This window comes from Excalfactoria chinensis, chromosome 10 (genome assembly GCF_039878825.1).
Source record: "Excalfactoria chinensis isolate bCotChi1 chromosome 10, bCotChi1.hap2, whole genome shotgun sequence".
NCBI lineage: Eukaryota > Metazoa > Chordata > Aves > Galliformes > Phasianidae > Excalfactoria > Excalfactoria chinensis.
Window position 1 is genome coordinate 14,307,084 of NC_092834.1, and position 24,171 is coordinate 14,331,254.

The 24,171-nt window shown below is 39.2% G+C and overlaps 1 protein-coding gene across 3 annotated transcripts in view; it reads right to left on the bottom strand.

The window, feature by feature from the left end:
* The window catches only part of OTUD7A (OTU deubiquitinase 7A), a 93,930-nt gene that overhangs the window by 47,362 nt on the left and 22,397 nt on the right, over positions 1-24,171 (bottom strand). For all 3 annotated transcript variants that reach the window (XM_072345306.1, XM_072345307.1, XM_072345305.1), the window contains exons 2-3: positions 5,271-5,343; positions 4,461-4,560 (exon numbers count right to left, since the gene is read on the bottom strand). The gene's annotated coding sequence lies outside the window, so the exon portion shown is untranslated. The remainder of the gene's footprint in view (positions 1-4,460; positions 4,561-5,270; positions 5,344-24,171) is intronic.

Consider the following 24,171-nt stretch of genomic DNA (forward strand, 5'->3'; position numbering starts at 1 on the left):
GTACAGTCAAACTCAGTTTTCACCATAACACAGTTTACCAAACCCCAATGCAATCTATTAAAATAAAGCTGTTTTGCATATAGCTCTGCTTGGCTCCTGCTTTCAAATGAAATTAATCTGCACCAATTCTGAAATGTTTTGTGCCCTGTTGTTATTTATTTCTACTAAGATTTTTTTCTACTTTATTCAGGGCATTCCCCACTGCTCATCCTTCCCATACTACAAAAGACATGTAACAGATAAAGTAACTGAACAGACATCTACTTTGTTATTTTTATGGTCTTACTGCCTTCCTAAATGGTTCCAACCATTAGCAACTTCAGAGCATTCCTGTTTCACAAGTGTGGTAGGTAAGTTCTATGGTTCTGTCTGTTTAGGGGTAAAGCCATTCTGGATAACCAGGTCTACAGTTTCCCCTACTAAGAGATACAGAGAAATGACAACTGGCTTCCTCTTGGTTCTCTCAACTAGGTGACATTTTAATCATTACAAGAACTAGAAGCTTATTTAATGAATTGCCTTGTTTCACCAGAGTATGAAGCAATTCTAGCAGATGCCTTAGGAATTAACGCAAAATTTGATTTAAATTATTTAATTGTACCTATTATAGCCTCTGTTAACAACAACTGCTGAAAACTCTATCGTAATAAAACGTTCTCCAGTGTCTTTTCAACCAAGACACTTCAATAAAACATCCTTTTAGTCCTGGTTTGCTTAATAACAGGAATAAGACACTTGATGGTTTATTATACCACACCAACGTGCAATTCATTTTTATGAAACAGCAAGAGTAAATAACTTGGGAACACAAATGGAACAATCGTATCTCCCAGTCTCCAGCGATACAATATGCATGGAACATAATTATATGCAGCACACGCTTTGCAAAGGATGTTGACTCAGTTCCAAGTTAGCAAAACGTGACCATAAAAAAAGATGTCTGAAACTTAATTAGTGTGTTTGACCCTTTTCAGTCTTGAAACCTACCACTTGCCAAAAGTTATTTCAGCCCATAAGCGCACAGAGACCCTCATGTCCACTGTCAAGATCAACTGTTCCATAAGGAGATTTTTATTTATTTTTTTAGAATCACACAGGTCTAATTTACACTGAAACTCACTTTTGTTACTCACAAGGATTTAATTTGCTCTGAATAAAGTTTCCAATAATTTCTAATGTCCACACGAAATGAATAGTATCAGTTTTTCCTGTCTGAAAGCTGTGGAGGTATTTCAAAAAGAAATATGAGAGATGATGATTTACTTGGGGAATAAGTTACTCCCTACCTCCTCCATCCATGAATCAACTACTTCCTTCTGGTTATATAAACAGTACCAGCTTCTCCATCCATATGTTCTCAGCCCTTATACGCATCAATAAAACTGAAAAATCAGGTAGAGATCATTTTTGTCTAATTTGACCAATTTTTATTTTTATTTTTTTCCCTATGGAATAACATGTAGAAATATTTTATTGTACTTCTACTAATCAGTAGAAGTGTTTTAATTTCATACAGATTCAGCAAACAAGTCCAGCTCGCACTAATAAAAGGTATAGACCAGAAGTACTTTACTAGACTAGTACTTTACAAGCAAGAACTGCTTGTTTTCAACTTTTGGAAAAGCAAAGCTATGTGTTTGCACTCACTGACAACACGTGCCTCATATAACAACATTTATCATGTATCATTTTGCTTCCAAAAACCACCAATCCAAGCAGCAATTAAATCTCAAAATAACATTGCCTTAAAACACGCTTCTAATCACATTACGTAAAGAAAACTGAGTATCCTCACACAGCTCATAGTCTTTATTAATTGTATCTTAATGAGGACTCACGTGACAAATTCAATTTTGACATTCAAATAGACTACAACCAAACGGTACATAGTCATAAATTAGCCAAGAATCAATAATAAATGTTAAATGATGAATTCAAGAGTAAGTTGCCTGTAGTGACAGGTAACGCATTCGGTTACCTGAGAAACTAAACAGCATTTCTCTGTAACATATCAAAATACTTCTGTAAACATTCTACCACAACATCAGGACCCAAGAGAACCTTCAGTAAAATGGAGTAACATTTCTCTATTCATTCTGACTACAAGCTACATAAACTGCATGAAAAAAATTAGAAATTAGACTTGTTACCTGACAGCCATGTAATCATTACCAGAAAGTTCTGGGATGTCCCTTATGCCCCAGAGAACGCAGTTTCCTTACAACTTATAGATGGTACTTTGTTACACTGTGGGTGATGCCACCACCAGCCCCTCCTGAGATGGCAGACAGCTGGGGTAGATGAGTAACACAAACAAAGAACTTTCTATTCTCTGCAGAGGATGAATACCAAAGCAGACAGGGAAGAGACTGACTCATTTTCCACAGGTGCTGCTGGTCTCTAATCACTATCACAGGTAAAGTTTGGGAATCGGCTGCAGTGCTTGCCCCAAGTAAAATGATTACTTATAAAAGATTAAAGAAGCCAATGATGTGGCTTAACTTTGATTGAGCAGAGCAACACAATCCATTCAGTGTTGGTGATCTGGTAAAGACAAATAAAATTAGCCTGACAATCGCTGAGAAAGACCTGTGGATGGTGAGTGCAGTGCCCAAAGTCACAAGGACTCCGGAGGAGGTAAAGGCTCCAGAGGGAAGGTTCCAACACTTGGACACAGCTTTTCCCCCCCATGACTGAACTGGATACCTATGAAATTCTCAGCAAGAATCTGAGAAGGTTTTAGTGGTGCAATTCTTAACCCTCAACCATTTGAACAGAAAAAAACTGAGCTCTCAGAAATGGGTGGAGTTCTGAAGGAAAAGTGTTTGTTAGCCGCTGAGATGCTGAGCTCAGCAACAGCTTAGGAGTCTTCATGTAGCTTGGCACATCAAGTCCCACTTCTGAAAGGAAGACACACTTGATGGACTCACATTCAAGAAGAGATATTTGATAGAGATGAAAAAAGGATCTGAACACCACTCAGACCTGAAAATATGGAAGATCTTTGAATTCTGAATTTGCCTGACTTCAATCACACACACTCCAGCCCGTTAAGATGTGTTTAATATCAATTCCAATACACAAGGAAACATTTGTCATCACTCCATTTCTAGAGTGCATTAAAAGGTTATGACCTGCGTGCATGGGAAGTATGGTCTTCAGCATGGAAATGTTAGTCAGGTTTATAGTTATCTTCCTACCCTATTCCCCAGAAGTACTGAAGATAATTATGCCATGAGATAACATTTTGATAGCTACAACCAGCAAGGAGTGCACTCAACACTGTATACTGAGCTCAATTCAGAACTGCTGGATGTAGAAATCCAGCTCTCTGCAATGATTGTTCATTGACTGACAAATGGTGCAGAAAAAAACAAGACTGTATATGCCAACATACAAGAGGGAGCACAACACCAACACCAGAATGCACAACCTTTCTGTTCAGCTGTTATACTTAGGACAGACAAAGGAAAGCTGAATTGGTCAAGTATACTCAGAGCTTGTAGCGCTTATAATATGTTGAAGACAGTGTTCTGCTTCATGGGCTCCTCTACCACCAAAACAGTCTCCCAACTTTTTCTTTTTTTTTAAATATAAATGTATGCATCAATTTCTGCAAGAATCTGAGCAACAAACTGTGTTTATTCCACTTCAGATGAGTTACAGATTGACTTGCAAAGAGACAAAAAGATCCAAGTCTTCACAGCAATCTGTTCTACAATATAGAAGCATCTCTAATAACAGTACAGTTAATTAAATATTTTTCCTTTCAGACATAGTTTTAGTTTTCATAATTAAGACCACTTTAAAATAATAGAATACGTTGGTATCTCTATCCTTCATTCAAAAATATTTAATTGCATTTAAATGTCCCAGCAATTTGACTTACTGTAACTTTTTGAACCACTTGAATGGAGACCTTTTTCCTCCTTTGGTGTTCATCTGTGCAGAATATACACATCTCTTTATTAAGCTCATTAATGTTGTTTGGAAGTGCCTGTAAGGTGTGTAACCGCTACTGTTTTAAAGGTGGAGCTGAGGAAGCCAAATTAGATATAAAAGTACCTACTAATTTTCAGTCCCTGCACAATTATTACAATTTTAGAGGGAATTTATCACCTTAAAAAGCATGTTAACCATGTGCTAAATGTTCAGCATAACGTTCAAAACAAACACTCTGGTGTGAGATCACAAAATACATGCCATAGTTTCACATTCTTCTCTGTGTCCATGGAAGAAAATAAACATTTTTAACCTCATTTATTTATTTTGCCAATTCAGTTCATTGACTTTCAGGGGAGCAAGATGCAGTCGGAAAAAACTTTTCAAGCCACTATTGTTGCCAAGGAAAGGTTACTTGAAACACACTTAGAAAGAAGCAGAAATATTTGCATGAAGTTTGGTTTAAACAACGTATTTGGCATTATTGAGAAATTCTGCAAGAACAAAATCCAACTCACCATTGTAGCTTCCACTTGCAAAAATATCCCTTCTGTCCTTCATGCCCTATCTCATTTTGGTGAAGCAAATGAGGCAGGCACCGGTAATCCCACTTTCCTCCTGGAGAAAGCAGAAAGAAGTCAGCAAGCAAATGGCAATTTACAGCAGCTGATAATCAGCTAAGTAACATGTATTTAGCAAACGTATGGTTCACTTAACCAACGTCACCCTGCAACTCAAATAACATGGTCAGGAGAACTAAGGAAGCAATAGTCCCTTGGCACTAGTGAGAACACACCTGAACTACTATGTTCACTTGTGGACCCTTATCTACCAGAAAGACCCAGAGTTCCTGGAACTTGTTCGGAGAAGAGCAATAAAGCTGGTGAGGGGACTAGAAAACAAAACAGGTGAGAAGCAGCTAAGAAAACTGGGGCTATTTACTCTGAAGAGGCTGAGGGGAGGCCTCATCTCTCTCTGTAATAACCAGGAAGGAGTTTGCAACAGGGGTGTCAGTCTCTTTTCTCAGGTGACAAGTGATTAGACAGAAGGAAACAAGTCTCAAGCTGCGTAGTGATGGAACTTGGTAGGTCTGGTTTACAGCTGGATTTTATTATCTTGAACCTATGTGATTCTATGATTCTAACTACTATAAATTAGACAACAAGTGTAATTTTTGTGGTGTTTTTTTTTTTTTTTGTAAGGCCCTTAAGTTCATCATTTCAAAACAACTAAATGACAGATGTTAGTTTAAGGGGTAGGAGGGATGTTTACAGCTACTCAAAGGAATAAAGTAGGCAGGCCCCTTTTCCTGTTTTTAGTATGTTTACCTATTTAGGAAGGCAGGTGGCAACCGTCCAGATGATTTTACTTCTGATTTTGAAGCTCTGGAGTATTATGTGCCTGTGAGAACGGAGAGAAAACGCAGAACATGTTTTACTGACTCCAAAAGTAATGCTATAAGGAACTGTTTTGCATACACTTATATTATCCCCACTACACATTCTGACCCTGGCACTACAATCTGCAGCATTATTATGAAGAAATATTTTTTCTAACTAAGTTAACATTTCTAGTAGCAGCACACAGGACAAAGGTAGTCAGAGTACCACTGCCCGTCAAAGTGCTTGTTCATTTCAAGTGCCATTAAAAAGAGTTGGTTACACTGCAGTTCAAAAATAGCCAGGAAAAAAAAAAAAAAACAAAAAACCTCCCCCTAAATAGCAAAAACTTGGAGGAAAAAATGAACAAGGGAATGCATAAGGAAAAAAAAAATCCCATGATTCCTTTGCCTTCTGTTTAAACTATCCCTACGGACACCACACATCCACTAGACGGTCAGATGAGCTGGGAGAGGAAATACTTTGGCTTGACAGTAACCTAATGGAATTCATGAAATGGCACCAGCAATAGGCAAGTAGACAAAAAAACTTGTTCTTCAATACACAAGTCATAAAAAGCCAGAGATGTCTCTGACTATAAACTACTGATTCAAATAAAGTCACAATTGCCATAACAAGCAATAAATATGACCTCAGTATCCAATTCTATATTCAGTTATTAAATGAGTGTTTCAAAGTGATAGACATAAGAAAATTAAATTACACTACATTCAAACTGAAACAATCACTACAAAGTCTTTAAGAAAAGAACATCAAACCTTTCCAGCAAGTTCTTAGCGGTAATTAACGATGCCAAAATTAAATGTCTTATTTATATCACAACCAAGATATGAACATCTCCCCTTAATGATTTTCAGTTTTCAGTGTAGCAATATCTTGACATTGTTATAGCCTAATAAGTACTCTATGTTCTCACATTAGCTTCTAATATCCCAATCTCAATAACATATATGCATGTATATATTACTTTTTATGCTCAGATTTTCAGTATAGTTCCATTATGTTCTCAGTTGCATATGTTGCTTTAAGGCAGCAGTTTGCCTCCTTGTATAGAGCTCCAATATAAGACCTGATAAACATCTCCATTATGTATATTGCTGCCTGCTTTGAACAGCTACAATGACAGCAGGAACAGTCAGAAGAGACAGGAAATGCAGCAACTGCTGCTTGACTGGTCAGAAGCTGGAGAAAACTGCTCACAATGGAAAATCCTCTTATTAATTACAAGAGAATCAGAAAATTATACGGTAACACCTACTACTTTGTCATGTACAGCAGAGAATTTCATGCCCACGCTAGAAAACTACAAAAACTAAACTCTTGAGTTGATCAACTACCTACACTCAGATTTGAAAACAAAACAGCTAAAATCCACATTGAATAAAACAATGGAGTTGATCCCTTATCTTCACATCTCTGCTTTGTGGGTAGGTAGAGAAACACGAGGCGCACACAGCTCCAGAACAAAGAACGTGTCTGTAGAGATGTTTATCCCATCTCTTGTCTACTTCAGTGCATGAAACAAGGAGCAAAGAGATCACACACACAAAAATGAACTCACTAAAAGGTCAGGAATGTCCTTTCCTGATATATACATATATATATATATAAATAAAATATATATTTATTATTATTATTATTATTTTTAATGCTTCCTTGATTTGATATTCAATGTAAGTGATTAAAGAGCAGTTTCAAATTCACTGCCAAACGCTGCAAATCACTAAATGAAAGTGCAATTCAAAGTGCAATACCAAAGCCACAGCTTCTGTCAATCTACAGAACACACCATAGGTTTACTACTGCCTCAAGTGCCTGTATCATAGTCCTTGTTTATTATTTATGCGCATGCCTGAGGGGTGGGACTGAAGGAAAAACGTCTCAGGGAACAAATCTGGGAAAATTCAGCTTAGAGAAAAGACGGCTCAGAGAAAGCCTTATCAACACCCGTAAATACCTGGAGAGGGTGCTCAAAAGATGGAGTCAGACTTTTTCAGTGGTGCTCCAGCAAGGAGCACAAACTGAAACATAGGAAGTAATATCTTAACATGAGGAAACGCTTTTCTGATGTATGGGTGATTGAGCACCAACAAAGGTTGTTAAAAGAGACTCAGCTTTCAAAGAAAGGAGGAAGAAAAGGAAAAATTCTCAACTTCCACCCCAAGTAGGCAAGAAAATCTCCACAGTTCAGCATCCTGAATATGTTATTTGCCTTTAACCATTGTAAGCTCATAGGAAAGTCACAGCAAGTATTGCTAGTCACTAACAAATGACTTAAACTTGACTTGGTGAAACGCATAGCAAAAGCATAAGGGCTTCCTATCTACCTTTGTTTAACTAGTTCCTACATTAACAACTTTGCAATCCGGCAGCTGGAACCAGCTATGGAGACAGAAGGGACACATGCAGCAGGGAGAGACTAGTGAAGGTAAGCATTCCTTTAAATGACACAATTACAGCTTTTTTAATTAAATACCAACACACCTATGCAGATATTTGATCGTTTGTGAAAAAGCTGAAACGCAACTGAAAGCAGAGAAGAAAAAATCCTAGCAGAACTAGTTTGTACTGACTCAAGTATTACTCTACAATTCAGTAGCCTTAAAAGGCCAGGTGCCTCTTCCTTCTCTGCTGCTCTGCTTTGGGCTCCTTGGTGCCATTCACTCCTTCCCACACACCATGATGCTCATCTAAGTGGTGTGAGGGCCACTGACTCACCGAGCCAACAAAAAGCTCCCACTACGTTATTTTTCCTGTACAGATGAACTTTGTGCTGGACTGAATCAACACACAGAAGTCTGCAAAAACACCACAGCCAGTACAAAGCAGGTAGCAGGTTGCAAGTGGGGTGAAGAATGTCTTTAATTCAGTGTCAGCAGCCTTTGGAATTAGCTCACCTCTTTTGCAAATCCACAGCGAGTGTACTCAAATCCAGCTCTCTATTGGTTGGCCCCATGTGATCGTGCTGAATGCAGAACGCAGCCTGTCCCCACTAAGTGTGCATCCTGGTGGCTCCCAGGTAGCAGACAGCTATGTTCTGGTGTAGTGTCAGCTGCAAAACCAGTCTTCACTTTCTACAGCACAGAAGCAAGCTTGGCTGGGGCTTAGAACCAAGGGCCTTATCTGCACACAGTACACAGCTTTGTTTACATACCTGCATGTTTCTTAGTATTCCCACAAATAATGTGGAAATAGCAACAGTCCTACCTGTCCTCCAACAAAAGGGGCAATGGAAGTAAATTGGAACATCTCTCTTTTTCTCCACAGCCAAGGAACATTCTACCAAGAGTAACAAAGAAAAAAAAATCATTTGACTGCCTAGCTATGCATCATTAAATTAATTGGACTCTTCTGCATTCTCAGAACTGCTGCCAGCTGCTCTCATCATCCCTCAGTGAAGAGGACTTAAAAACACATGATCACAGAACTTGTTTCTTCTCCCCAACATCCACACTTCATTGTAAATATACATACATAAGACAGAGAGATAAAACACTCAAATAAGGAGCTCTTTCTCTCCTTACCATTGAAAGACAAAATTCTCAAACTGGTTCCAAGAATTTTCTTGGAAGATCAAAACTGTATATAGATCTGACTTGAACCCCAAAAGCTTCCCTTGACTACATAACTCGTCATATACTTTCACTAAAATACTTCTGCTTATGAAGAACAAGTTTATGGTTTTATTTGGTTGACACGCAAAGTTGTCCTACTGAGTTATTAGCTAAATAGAAGCTTATTCTGTAGCCTTACTTTCTTTATAGCAATAAGTATCAGGGAATAAAGACCATACCATGTATCCACATACACAAAAACATCAAGATGTAATTCTAATTTTATTGGTTTTTCTCTCTGTAAGTCACTTATAGGACTTCCAATTTACTTTTTGAAAATGATCGTTATTAGTCTATTATATGAAACAAAAACTGCATTAGACAATCAAGCAACCATCAGTTGTGAAGCAAAATAAGGAATGCGAAGAGAATGAGCACAATTTGGCCCGGGTTACTTTTAAAATCAAGTTCTCTACCGGGTCCGGAAGTAAAAAAACAAGTTTAAGCTGAGACAAATCTATCAGCATGAGCAGTTTTACTGCCCCTTGTGACACTGTTCACAAGAAAGCTAACAAGCACCCAGTCACTGGCATGATGCTGTGCTTCTGAGGCCTTTCAGAACACACAGGAAGAAATCCCAATGTCACCGAGTCACAGAAAACTTTCCATGGACTTCACCTGTAAATATCCTTTAAATATCATGAACTCTGTTAATGAGCAAACAGAAATCTCAGGAGGTCAATTGTTACCTCTCACCTTTAAATGACGTTTACATTAACTGACTTTTTGCTGTGGCTTCTAATTTTGTGGTAGCTTGAGAACATAATCCATATCAGAACGTGTTTCAATTTAAAATATTTCCACACATATATGCACCCATGAGGCTATTTTTGTATAGGTATGCATGTATACATATACAGTGTTCATATGTATACAGACAAATATAAACATAATGACAAAGCCTCTTTGTGAGACCTTGATTGATTGCCAAAGCATGACTAATTTTGATCAATCCATGTTCTTAATCAGATCTCTTTTCTACCACACCCCATTGTGGGAATATCAAATGGTATTTTTCATTAGTTTAACACAGTCACAGAGTTGCAGCACTGTAGGAGTTGGAGGGGACCTCTAGAGACCATCCAGCTCAACTCCTGCTACAGCAAGGTCTCTACAACAGGTTGCACAGCAAAGCATCCCGACAGCCTTCATTCATTTCCTGATGGCAGAAGAGGAATAATTTTTAATTTGAACTATATCTTCTTTATTATTAATTATTTTTCCATAAATTATCCGCAGGAAATTTCTGCGAGAAAGATACTTTTAAGTTACATACATTTACAAAAAGATCACAACAACAGCTGAACAAAGCTCTGCTGTCAACTCTCTCTGAAAGCCCTCAGCCAACTCATTTCCAAGCATACAGGCACTGTGATGGTGGACATCAGGAAAACCTGTTGCTCGAGGGCTGTGCAAACTTTAGCAAAAATCAGAGTGCATTTTTAATTACAAACTGAACTACCTTGTTCTAAAGCATCTCAAAACAGAAACAATTCAAATTACTCTTTTGCACTCTGCCGTGAGCACCCAGGTTATTGACTTCACAGGAAACACGCAGCCATCATATTCCCCTTTGAGGCTTCTTCTGACCATTTCAGCTGTGCTGGGAGAGCTCCACCTTAATAAATAATAAATGAGACTTCACTGTTAAAAGGATCTTACTTGCTTAATAGCTTTACAATACAATGTATCTATAGATACAGAAGCTGACAAACACCAGAACAGCACCACACCATATTGTTAAGTTACCTACTTGTGGGAGAGGACCTTTCTGGTTACTGCCGGATGAGAAAATGCAGCACAAAGCCGGAGCGTGCTACAGGCACTGCTGCCTACAGACTCACAGCAGAAAATGTGGTTTCCTATTGATTTTAGTTTCACTTCACAAGGCCTACTTTTGTTTAACTCCTGCTTCACCAAATAAAGCACATTTCCAGTTGCCACTCTCCCACCAACACAAAATAAAAGATTCAGAGGTCTGAGTGAGCTTCCTGGAAAAACTGGGAACCTGCTGTTGCTTCAGCTGACTGCAGAAGCCTTGTTTCTCCCCTGTCAGCTTCTGAGGACTGAAACAGAAAAAAGGAGCCCACAGTCTGCCTCACCGACCTGGTATGGCTGAGCCAGGGTGATTCCAACTGCCCGCAATCAGCACAGCTCCCTGGTTTGCCACCATCTGTGCTGCACACCCGCAGCTTCTCAAGGTGAGGGTGGGTGGGAAAGAGAATCGAGAGCGTCAAAGGCACTGGGAGCACTGAGACATGCACAAGTCTACTTCGCTAACCAAGTATTTCTGCATCGTGAAATGCCAGCAGAGCAAATCTCACTTCTATACAAGAGAAACGATTAAGGAAAAGGAGAAACGAGTAGGGGAAACACTGTAGTTTAATGAGGTGAGGGAGGGAGAATAGATTTTGAACCACAGACAGCAAGTCTCATCACTCGACTCTATATATGTTTGTGTGTATATCTATATAGAGATAAGATGTTAATGCACAATTTCAAGAAAAATAATGAGTCAAAATCTGCTTGTTAGATGAAGATAAAAAAGAAAAAGTCTTCCTTGTTTTTCAGAGATGGTCTAAGAGGAAAACATGATGATTATACGATGAGCTGTCGCTCAGCTACAACCCACTCTGTTCTATTACTGCTCACTACAGCTGCTTTAACATTCAGTCAGCTCAGCTGCCTTTTATATTCATTACATGCAGAAATTCTCAAATGTCCCTTATCACACCAGGCAATTCCTGTCCTCACAGTCCAACCCGATTTGATCTCTTTTTGCTTTGCTGGCGTTTAGGATTGATTTGTGAAATAGAATAGGAACCCTGCTTCGATACCATTTGAATTCCTGCACCACATACATTTTCCTCTGCCCTTCCTTTTGGTCTCTAGAAAGCTGAAGTTACACAGTACAGTGCACCTATTTGCATATCAAAAGCAACAGCACTTTATGCAAATATGAAATGCAACCAGTTTTCTGCTTTCAGGAAGAGCTTAAGACATGAAAAGCACTTCCTTCCTCTGAGTCTTTAACTCTAAATTCAGGTGTAGCTTAGTCCATCACGAGTGGTTAAGATAAATAGCTTATGACTGAAGAAGCTCCTCCACTGCCACTGTTACCTGATAGGTATTTGCCAAAACCAGAGATCATTCTCCTTCCAGACAGAACAGTTACAAACTGCAGAGTCCAGAATGAGTTAACATAATAAAGAAAAACAATTCAAATGCCTAGAATATCATAAAGAAAGAACTCTATCCCAAGTGACCTACAACTTGTGTGAATGACACCAATCCTCCTACTGCGGTGTTTCAATGTCTTTTTTTCAAGCTGGCCACCACAGCATCTGATGTATCGCATTATGTTATTACAATGAGCAGGATGACTCTCTGTTCTGATTTGTGACTGATTTGCGGCATCAATGCCAGCGACTTCTCCATCTAAAAATACACCCAGCCAACCTAGACAGAACAACGTGGTGGGGACAGCAGAAGGGCTGACAGAGAATGCCGGATGCTCAGCACAGCGCCTGGCTGCTACTGGTGCAGGCAGTGGGTGGTGCTCGAGCTGCCCTCAGCCCTGCCAAATCCCTCCCCATTACTTTCCATGATTAGAAATGGTGAAGTATTCACCAAATGCTGCCACAAGAACACACCGACCAATTTGGGTATCCCCAGTTTCAGAAAATATGTATGTTTCAGGTGATTTCAAAGAAAAACAGCTGGCAGACAGCTCCTATAGTCCAAGAACCATGCTGCATTACAGCACACCGGATTGTATACTCATCTGAATTTTACTATCCAATCAAGTTAGTCGAACTTGAGTTGCCTAAAACCCTTCCTAAACCCTCACAGATAACGTGAAATTTATCCCCATACATCTTCAGTTACAGATCATTTACATAAATTACACTGGATCACAAGCAAGAGCTCAGATTTAAAATTAGCCAGTCTCAGCAAAATCCCTTCCATTTTTCTTGCTTACTAAAAATCTAAAGCGCACAATACAAAGGAATGCTCAATTCACATCACCAAACAAGAGTACACTGATATTGGCATAGGCATCTCACTATCAATCCTCTGTCATTATAGAATTATTTTTATCACATACACAGGCATTTCAATACCAGTGCTCTGCCTCCCAGGAAGCCAACAATGATGCCACTACCATGCCTTTTCAAAGACATGACATAACAGTGCATCCATAAAAGACTGAGATCTCACATGCAGGAATAATAACTGTCACCACAGCATGCAACCTTCAAAGGGTTCAACCCATCTGTGAGGCTACATTCCTCTACCGTATTTTAGTTGAGAAAAGGGAGCAATAAAAATAATACTCCTAATAAAGCATTAAAGAGACTTTGATGCTGAAGTCATACATCTTATGGTGAATAGATTTCTCCTTAATAGTTGCCAAAGCAGACAGACATGGAATTTCTAATGAAAACTAGAGTCATCTTCTTAGAAGGGCCTACTGCCTTCATCCCTCCAAGACTCCAAAAAGATCCCACACCCTACACATGCCAAAAAATGTAAGTAAATCTGTACCCAGCTTCCTCATGGTCAAGTCTGACTGGATTTGTTCATTCAGAAACTAGAGTGAGAAAAGTACCCACATTCATTAAGCCAGCCCTTCTCTCTGGCAGCATGCACCAAACAACAGGAGTTACCCATAAAACGTCATATATCAGTAAGAGATAAAAAGGATACAGAAGATGCACTGCAACTGACACATGGCAAAGATCAATGCCACCTAGAGTAGTTTAGCCAATCTCTGACAGGCTCCATGATTTGTAAAATTCAAACAAACCTGCCTGAATACACATGAATTAGAAGGGAACTTATTCACAGCTCCATTTCTCACGAAGCACACAGAAGAAACCTAAAATCCCCATTTCAAACAGCATACATAAGCCTCTTCAAAACAGATCGCAAGTCAGCGGTCAGAACTGTCTGCTATGTCTTGCTCCATTCTCAGTCCAGTCCTGCCTTTCCATCTGCCTGCCTGATGTATTCAGAGGTTGTTGCGGGAGCCACTTCCTCTTGTCCGTCCTATTTAACTGATGTAATTCAACGGAATAAAATCAACTATTTCTGCAATAGCAGGAAGGCACACAGCACACTCTGGAATACCAAATATACCAATTCAATTTATTCAGTGGATACGAATTTTACCCAGAATTCCTCCCTGTGACTGACTGACACTGAAACAGAACAAATAATTCAGTAATCACACCTGCACCCAGAACAGGCTGTCTTGTTCAGGACTGAGGTCATCCAGAGAGGGGTTTGCAGTGCAGCTGCTGTGCTTTACATAAACACAGAGCTTCCCTGGAAATGTGAATGCTTGCTTCTTCCACTCCTACCTCCTTTTTAATATCACTTTCCTATATGCTTTGGTCAAATAAGCATTTCTGTCCCCTCTGTCCTCCATCAGCAGCTGTTTTTTCCTAATTTGTGAACGAACTGCATCACGGAAGTATTTCCTACTGTAAGCAACAGAACCTTACGATTATCTCAACTGGACTTTGATGCAAGGTTCTCACGTCTTTTAATTGCATAGGAAATAAAAGTTTCAAAACCAACTGTTTCATCAGAAGCCACTAAGACAGAGTTTTAAAGGAGAAATAATCAACAGTTCAGCTGAGAGCACAGCACAGATAGTTTACACTTACTCAGTTCCACCCTTTCAGTGGCAAAATCATCCAGGCTCACATTCACAACTCCATAGTGCCAGGCTCCTCCCTATGGCCGACTCTCCTTTGCCTTTAGCCACTGGCACTAAAACAACCTGCCTACAATGAAGAGCAGTTATAGCCATTTCTCATGTGCTGGATGTGCATTTTCTTCACAGCATCCCTTGTGCTTCACTTCTCTTGCAAGGATTACACAGTATAGATCTTCTCAGAGCTTGCCAAATCACATTCTAAATATTTCCCAAGCTAAACTGGTAAGGTATGAAATTCTGTTCTGACGTACAGAATAACCAGCCTTATCTCGATGGATTATTTTTGTTAGCTGGCAGATGAAACTTCTGCAGCAAAAATAAGTGTTCACAAGAACCCAGAATAACTTATATATTCATGTACCGTTAACATACATCATTACAGATTTAAGCTCTCATGTTATGAGCAGTTCTGTTCAAGTGCACTTATTTTTTAAATGCATGTTCCTGAAACCAGGTGCCAAAGGCCACCAAGCAGCTGCTTCAGTATCAGCCAGCACAGGCATCCCAGCAGAGCCAAAACCCCTCACTGCTGCAAGCTGGGAGTCCTGCTTCAATAGGCATTCTCTATGAGACCCATTCAAATTCTCATATAACCCAACAGAATCAGCAGGATGTTCCACAACAACAGAAATATATAAGCACATTTTAACACATTAAAATAACGCAAGACTACCATTCTTCTCTAACCAATTTCCTGTGCATATTTAAAAGAGAACAAACACAAAGCCTTCGACTTCAACTATGCTGTTACAAGCAGCACCAAAAGATGAAATGTTTCTCTGCCAGTCCAGCTGAACGTCACCTCATCAGCTGTTATTAAAAATACTCATTGAAATGAGTGGCAAAATCAACAGTGGCTTTAGAAACAAAGAGCCCTCTCTGAACAGAAAAAAAAAAAAAAATACATTGAAGGAAGACGTTTGGTTTGCACTTTTCCTATGGGCATCACATCAGCTTTTGCATTGAAGCTGATAGTGCAAAGAGGAAAGCAAAGCCTACTATTTTATGAACTGATGTAATCATGCTTAGTACTCCTGCCTGCTTGGCAGTGAAGAGCAATGACTGCGCTTCACCTCAGATCACACGCTCATGTTCTTTTCCCCCTGCTCGTACATCCTGACACGTTAGGAGTCAGTTTGCAGTCCAGTGGGACACAAAGCAACACTAGTCTCAAATCTCTCCCCTCCTTCCCCCATTAGTTCCAGCTACTGCAAGGAAAACCAACATTAAGAATGTGGAAAGGGGACAAGAGAAATCTCAGGAACTGAAAAACGATGTCTAAACACTGAGGTGTGGGTCATCAATCTACACACTGCTCAAAGAACAGAGGAACAAATGTACAGATATTTATCTGCACACAGAGCTAATCTGGGAAAACTACTGTCCCCCTGTGCCAAGAGGTGATGCTTCACTGCTCCTCCAGCCCCACAGAGACACACACTGCAGTTAAATTATAGGCTTGGTGCTCTTAGCTTTCTACTCTTCACAGGCCTACATATGTATTTCAACAGGCTCCTACAAAGTTAAGTTCCTTCACTCTTCATCAGTCTCTTCACCTGTAAAATGGGAGTTAGGACATAAAGAACTCCAGGCATTAACTGTCACTTTCCCTACACATAATCCAACTCTGAAATTCCCCCTCTAATGAGTTCTTGCATGTTTAAACCTCTTAACAGCCAAACAATGTACCAAATTGCATTTACATACTGCCCTCAATTTCCACACTAACCAGCACAAACATACCGTACTGCCTCTAAAAAGTCTGTTTTGTAGCGTTTGTGTAGTAGAGCACAATTCAATTTGAGAGCAACCTGGATATTCTGCTGTCAGAGGAAAAACATTTCTTCCACAAATGAAGTTCTTACACCGTGTTATCATGAAGACATGAATTACAACAGAAAATATGACACAGTACATACATTTACACATGGAAAATACTGCACATACTGACAAATGTGACCCATTTTCCAAAACATGCCAGCACACACAATTTATTTTCTAAGAAGTTCTACCAGGAGGTTTCTCTGCCCTGCTGTACAGCACACAAACATAACTGTGCACTGTTTGTATCAAAACTCATCTAAAAAATCCACTATCAAACTATCAGCCAAACAGTTTCCCTGCATCCACTTCTTCTTCCCTCCCCTTTATATCCTTTAACTTCTAGAATAAATTAATAAAGAGACACTATAAGTATGGTGGAATCTGCCCTTTCAACATTTTTTGCTGCTTTCTTCACTAAATTAGCTCTTTTGCAAGGTTTAAGACCCTGTAAAGTACCCAAAACACAATCAAAGCACCCTGACACAGACTGCAGAAGATGAGGTATCATACTAGACAGTTAACTAGTTTCTTCTGTTCTTCATCTCAAGTGCCTTCCATAGTTAGACACATCTTTATTAAGTTGCAGACAAGAAGACAAACATGGTTCTACTCAGTGGAAACAGAAGAGTTACATTTGCCAGTTCTCCTCTCCATTAATAAGAAAAAGGGCATAAACCCACCCCCTGCCTTTGCTAGCATTTTTTAGTAGCTGATAAAGTTACACGCAAATACAAAAGCATACATTTTATTATTTAGAAATCAAATACGTTAGGAAAAAATATAAATATCAAGAATAGACGTGTTTTCATGGAACGAAAATGTTATGTATCTGTTAATATGTACACATATGCATATCTATATAATCCAGATGAAACAGGTGTCAATATTTTATCTAAATGCCAATTTATTTCCTATGTATTTATATAGATAATATAACAAATTTATCTATTAATAAGACTTCACGTACCATTGCTAACATTACTGGGTTATTTTTTTTCCACTTGGGATAAACTGTCAACTCGAAATAGAGAACTTGATACACATCAGTTTTCAACCCTGCTGTAAACCATGCAGTTTGGAACCCAAAGGATTATTTCAATATTCTTCTCGCTAGCAGAGCTGACAGATATCTGACAAAGCAGAAAAGTAGCATTTCGTTTATGCCTGTTCCACTCAGCTCCAGTGATTTGTTTTGGTTTTTAAACCAAAAGAAAAAGGAAAAAGCTTCCAGTGTTTTAGAGTAGGAAGTCAGAAACCTGTTTACAACAAAACCTGCGTAACTACCAGCAGGTGAACCAGTTGCACCCAGTAGCACTTTGTAAGCACCTAACACTGAACCATTGAAATCTTGCAAGTAACGAGCTGCAACATGTCAAAATGCAGTCAGCCAGTGCACTGACAGAGCAAGCAATGAGAACTGCTGTGCAAGGGCCACATTAGAAAACAAAAAGATCTCTGAAAACTGGCAGAGGTACAGAGCAAAGTGATTCAAAAATGAAGACACAACTGAAGTACGATTTATACAAAATCACCTTTTCAACACAACTGCTACGAGTGGAAATCCATCAGAAGCTAAGTTGAATAGCAGGTAATAGCTTAAAGCACCAAAAGAAAGATTTCATTTTGTTCATCCTTCTTGTCTGAAATGCACAGCATAAACAAGGCAGCCACAGTGTGATGAACTGCGACTTGTTTAGAAATAAATTTGAGGCACTTTGTGCAGGGCTCAAAATGAAATGTTTCCCTAAAAACATTGCATCATAGACTGGTTGGGACTGAAGTCCCCTCTGGGCCCATCCAGCTCCATCCCTCCTCAAGCAGGATGCCCTGACAGCTTTGGAAGATCTCTCAAGAGGAGACTTCACAACCTGTGCTCCATCACCTGCCCAGTACAGAAGCTCTTGGCAATAGCCAGATGAAACCTCTGATTTGTGCCCACTGCCTCCTGCACTGTCACCTCCGAGTCACTACTGCTTTTAAAGAATTCTGTCACACCTCAGACGTTTTAAATCACAGACATCCAGCATGAAACTGATCAAGAAGTGTTAGTGAAGGGCAAGGATTGCTATAAAATCTCAAGGAAATGAACGAGGACACAAACACTAAACCTCAGCCAAACAAGAATCAACACCTAAAAAGCCATCAAACAGAAGCTGACAGGCTTCAAAGACAGAACTGCCCATCTGCGAGGAAACACTGGTCCAAGGCTGGATGTGTAGATGACCACCCATGATTTGTGGTGCTGCAGCTCCATTGCTACCTTGCACATCCATGCAGCTGTCAGCTCACATCCGTACGGTTTGCTGTCGTACTGGAACTGGCCCCAAAGATGACTGATGTTCTCCACATGCCGCCTGCTGCAGTGCAGTCCCATCCCCTCCCTGTATTTTTAGTTAGATTCTCTAGAAGCTACTGCAGTAGAAATTGAATACGGGAAGAAATGTGAGTCTTACATTGCCATCTAGGATCTTCCTGACAGAAAAGCAAACCCAGCATATAGGTCAGACAGGATATAAGGATCCTCATCATATGCAAATGGATTTACCACCCATGTGCAAATTACTGCCATGGCACATACATGGTACATCTGATCTGAACACACGCTGTCAAAACATCTAGGATTTCTGTGCATCTGTAGCTCTGGAGGAACTGTGACTCCAACTGAATGTCCTATGGCCGGATTAGAGCTACTACAGGAATTCCCAGGCAGCCATCCAAAGGCCTCACAAAGCATCCAGACAAGATTTCTAAAGGGGGATCGGGGGGGGGGGGGGGGGGGGGGAGGAGAGGCAGGGAATCTACAGACAACCCCCAGACATATGAACCCATCACAGAGACTAATCACTGAAACAGGACAGAAAGCATGGACAGTTCTTTTATATTGCTGAAGATATTAACCAATACTTTCCAAGAGTTACTGAGCTCTTTTTCCTCATTTGACTCAGTCACTGGAAGCATCTCTTGAACAGGCATAAAGCAGAAGACAGGAGACGTGAATCAGTTACATGGTCACACACCATGGCACAGCAGAGACAAGTAGCTCCATGCTCCTATTGCTGCTGTCCTCACTGTGAGGATTATTAAGCGTTCTTTCTTCAAGAATAAAATATTTTATGGGTTTTTAATTCCCACTATTGAAAAAGATTCTTAAATGCAGATCAACATGAACCATCACCAGGATGAAGCTGCAAAAAAAACTGAAAACATCAAGAAAACTCTCCAGTGATGGTTCTCTTATAGCTGGAATTACTTATAACCCCACACTTGTATACAGATCAGAGCTCAACCAGATTAGTGTAAAGAAAGACTAACATGCTGCTAGCCAGTGGAATACAGCTAACACAACTTCAGCATACTTGGGAGCTTAAGAGTATCTGGCTTTGAACTTTCACTGCACAAAAGTAATAACATTTTTAGAAAACTAGAACACAACGCATTTAATCATTTAAAAAGTAATTTTATTTTTCAGCAATTTATTTGGGATCAGAATGGTTTATTCAGGATAAATTCTTTACTTTGTGTTCTGTAGTAGAATACTTAAAAAAAATAAAATCAAAGTGCAGTTGGTCACATTCATCCCTGCTATGGCCTGCTGAGGTCACCCAGACTTCATTATAGATAAATACGGTTCAGTAGGCTCAGCTGTTATTATTTATTCTAGAAATAAGCTAAATGTACGCTTCAATCCTGACATTTTAGGTGAACTCTCATAAGTTTCCACCAGAGAAAATAAGCGAAGCTTTCTTGTTGTTTCTGGGTTGGTTTTTTTGTATGTTTTTTGTTTGGTTGGTTTTTGTTTCCACAGTCCATCTATGCATATACAACTTCATGTTCATTTAGCATCTCAGATTGTTTTCCTAATATATAAAGGTCATATGATTTCCAAATATGAAACAATAGGGAACTGTCTGTCAGCCTATTCAATATATTTATTTGCTCCCCAATTAATACAGAGAGCAAATACTTAGTAAGATAGATATTCATGCTCTGAAAAGGCCAGAACTCACTCCATTTGTCATCTTGTCCCCCCACGGACTATTCCAAATGCACAGACAGTTGGAGCCAAGTGGAACAGCTTGCAGACTCAGAATCTACATGAGCAGTGCTCCTCTTGACCTTGCACAAATATGCTGGACCCACCGGAGGGCTGTAAACACTCACATCAGATAAAAAACACTGCATGGTTAAGATGAAGCTACTGCTACACAAATGTATATACAAGAAAACATAGTAAGAAAAGCAGGTAGCACTGAACAATTAAGAATAGGCACCAAAAAAATTAGAATGGAACTTGGCCTCAAGCCTGCGTTTCCTACTTCCTGTTGGCTTTGCGTACCACATGAAGACATCACAAAAGAGAATGGAGTTTCTTCCAAAAGGATAGTAAAACTCTTCAGTCAGAGCACACTAAATTGAGCAGACGGATTGTAAACACGTCAAATTTCATCCAGAAGAGTCCTGCCAGAGTATTCAGTGACTATTTCAACCAAACCCTAAACTCCTTAAAACCAGATAATTGTATATGTACAAAGAGAATACATCTCCACATTGTTAATGTTTCTCAAATTCTCTTTCTAGATGTTTTAGTATCTTTAGGTTACTTACATTCTCTATAAAACAACGCTTAGCTATTGCAACACATCTAAATAAATAGTACAATCTTGGCAAGGGTCAAAAGATGAAGTCTGATGCAATGATATAGCAGCATGTGAAGGTATTTCATGGATCAGAATAGCCATCATCTTCTGTATGCTGTTTCCTAGGGTACTGGAATTTTCCCCTATTACTGTATCTGCGCACTACGCCAGCAGACAGATGGCAGGTAGCAAGGTGCAAAATACGTAATGGCCACAGATCAGCTGCATGGTAGGGAGCTTGCATATTTTTCCACTGTAATCAAATTTATGTCAAGATTTAGTAACAGCTACTGAAATTACCATAGGACCACAAGTTCTTATGAAAAGCAAGCATATGTATAAGTATGCATATGTAAGACTAATATGTATGCATATATATACATACACACACGCACCCCCATATACTTTCCTTCTTTGATCTTCAGTTACAGCCATAATGGGCAATCATGCAAAAGGAAGTATGAAACAAATGCGTGGTCACACATTTATAACATACTAGGCAAAATGAAGAAAATAGGAAGGAGGATCAAAAATAACCAGAGATGTTCAAAATAAAAGCCATTCATCCTGTTAGAGTCTTACAGTGCTTGTAGGTTTCTGCTCAGATGGACTGCTTTGACAGACAGTAACTTACCACCTGTAACATGTACGAAGTCATTCCACAGAACTTACTCACACATTTATTTTCCAGGTTCCCCTCCACTTCTTTCTCTGTATTCTTGCAACAACTGACTTGTTATTTTTATGGACATGCAAAAATGTAGTTCTTCATTCTAATTAAATTCATTCTGAGAATTCCAGATTTTAAGAAAATTAATAGAAGATAACTTCAGAAAGACACGAAGGAGGAAAAATAAACAAGGCATTTTTAGAAAGCCAGAATTCCAACCAGTTAAATTTGTGCTAAGCATAATACCATTATAAAAACTATTATTTTTCCTCCTATTGATTTCAAAGAATATTTAGGTCACCCATAGAAATAGTTCAGAGGACAGCAGATGCACTGATAACCTAGCTCCTGCGTAACACAAGCTAAAGAAGTTCACCTCTACATTAAGCCCACGACTTTCATTTGAACTACATCATTTATTTGAGAAACATAATCAGCACGGATGGAAAACACTTCAGATTCCAGGCAATTCAGTGGACCTGTCACTGGAAACCAGGGGAACTGTCTTCCAGTTTGCTTTATCTAGCTCCAGCTTGCAAGTCCTGGCCCTCCACATACGGTCCTCTGCTAGACTTATGCTAGACTTACTGTTCTGGAAATTAGATTTTAATTCTATATTTTATCCTTCTTTTCCATAAAGTAAACACATTGTTTTGAGCTTTGGAAAGCTTGTCCTGTGAAAGTAAATCGCAGAATCTTATTTCTCCTTTTATCTTGTGTTTACACAGATCACTGCTTCTACAGCACTGAAACCCTGCTCTCAAAACTAAATAATAAGAGATTAACTATTCAATTTTAAATGTATACTTCCATAGCCTGCTAGTCATACCTTGTGGCTACAAGCAGCTGAGATTATGCATGGCAATACAAAACATGTGGGCACTCAAAACCTGGTAGTCATGCCTGACAATCACTGCCATTTCTTTCTCCTTCTGACATGTTCAATGGTAACTTTCACATTAGCAGCTGAAGACAAAGTGAAATGGAGTTACAGGTACATCTGCCTGTTTTAACCTGTGGATTGTCAGACACAGTAACAGGTTTTTACATAATGACATTTTGTTCCTCAGGAAGTAAGGGACCCATCTGATGGCAAGTCACAATGCCGTCTCCATTCATAGAAGACAGGCTGAGGCAGATGGGCAAACATTTCAGTTACGAACACAGAGCCACCCAAACTAAGTAATATCGTTCATCATATCTGCATGGTTCTCAGAGGGTCTGGAGCCTCTACAAAAACCTACCAAGATGTGTGCACATTTCTAACCCTGACAGCACACCTGTTGCCTACTGCATGTAATTGGCTTCTATTTCAAAATGTCACCAAGTCAACAGCAGGACTATTATTTCTACTGCTGGTTAAGATACATAATAAGAGCATTAAATAAAAACAGTTATTGAAAGTATTATTGGATCTAATTAGTGGTAAAGAATGAGGTTTTAAGGATACATAACAACAAGCCTACAATAACAGACTTTTGGTAGACGATGGAAGCTGCTAAGCAAAACCAATGGAATCAAGTAATAACTTGTGTTCAAAACAGGGGGAAAAAAAGAGAAGGGAATAGTAAATTGGGAAAAAGTGAGGTTCTGAAAAAGCATTCAGGAAGTGAATACTGAGAGGAAATGAAAACTCACTGCTTTTAAGGAGCCGTAAATGTGCGAAGTGCATGACATGATGCTGAGCTATAGCAGCTGTTTTTGCAAACGTCAGACAAATATTTCACTAACCGGAAAAACAGCAAAATTGTAACCTATCATCACCACCACATATGCCACAAGAAAGTATCAAGTTTGGATATAAAGCATAAATATTTCCCAAAGCATTCACAATTGCTTTAAAGTTTTAAACAGCCTCGCTTTGAACTTATTTAAAGAAAGCGAAGAATAAATCTGGCAAATGCTAAGTTCAAAATATCATAGGCATCAATTAAGTCAGCCAGAATTAGTTTTTCACTTCCTCCAGGGATCCTCTTAAATAGAAAGTCTGGTATTCAAAAGGATATAATGCACAAAAATGGAGGCTGCTTTTAAGAAAAACCAGTCAAAGCTGACGCCAGTAAGAGAATGAGTGTTCTGATTACACCAAGCTTTTTTTCTTTAGCAGATGCTCATTGAAAATGTTACCAAAAGATAACAAACATACAGCCTCACCACCAAAAATGGATGGTGACACCAGAAGAACTCTACACAGAGTAGGAACAGCTCAGAACAGCCTTTGCCAAGGGATGGCATTCATTTCAGGAGAAAACATTCCAAGTTAGTGCTCAAGGCATGATACAGCATGATTCTGTATGGCAGTTAGAGCTATTCCATGATATTTTTCTACCAACATAAAATAAACTTAGCTTTTTAA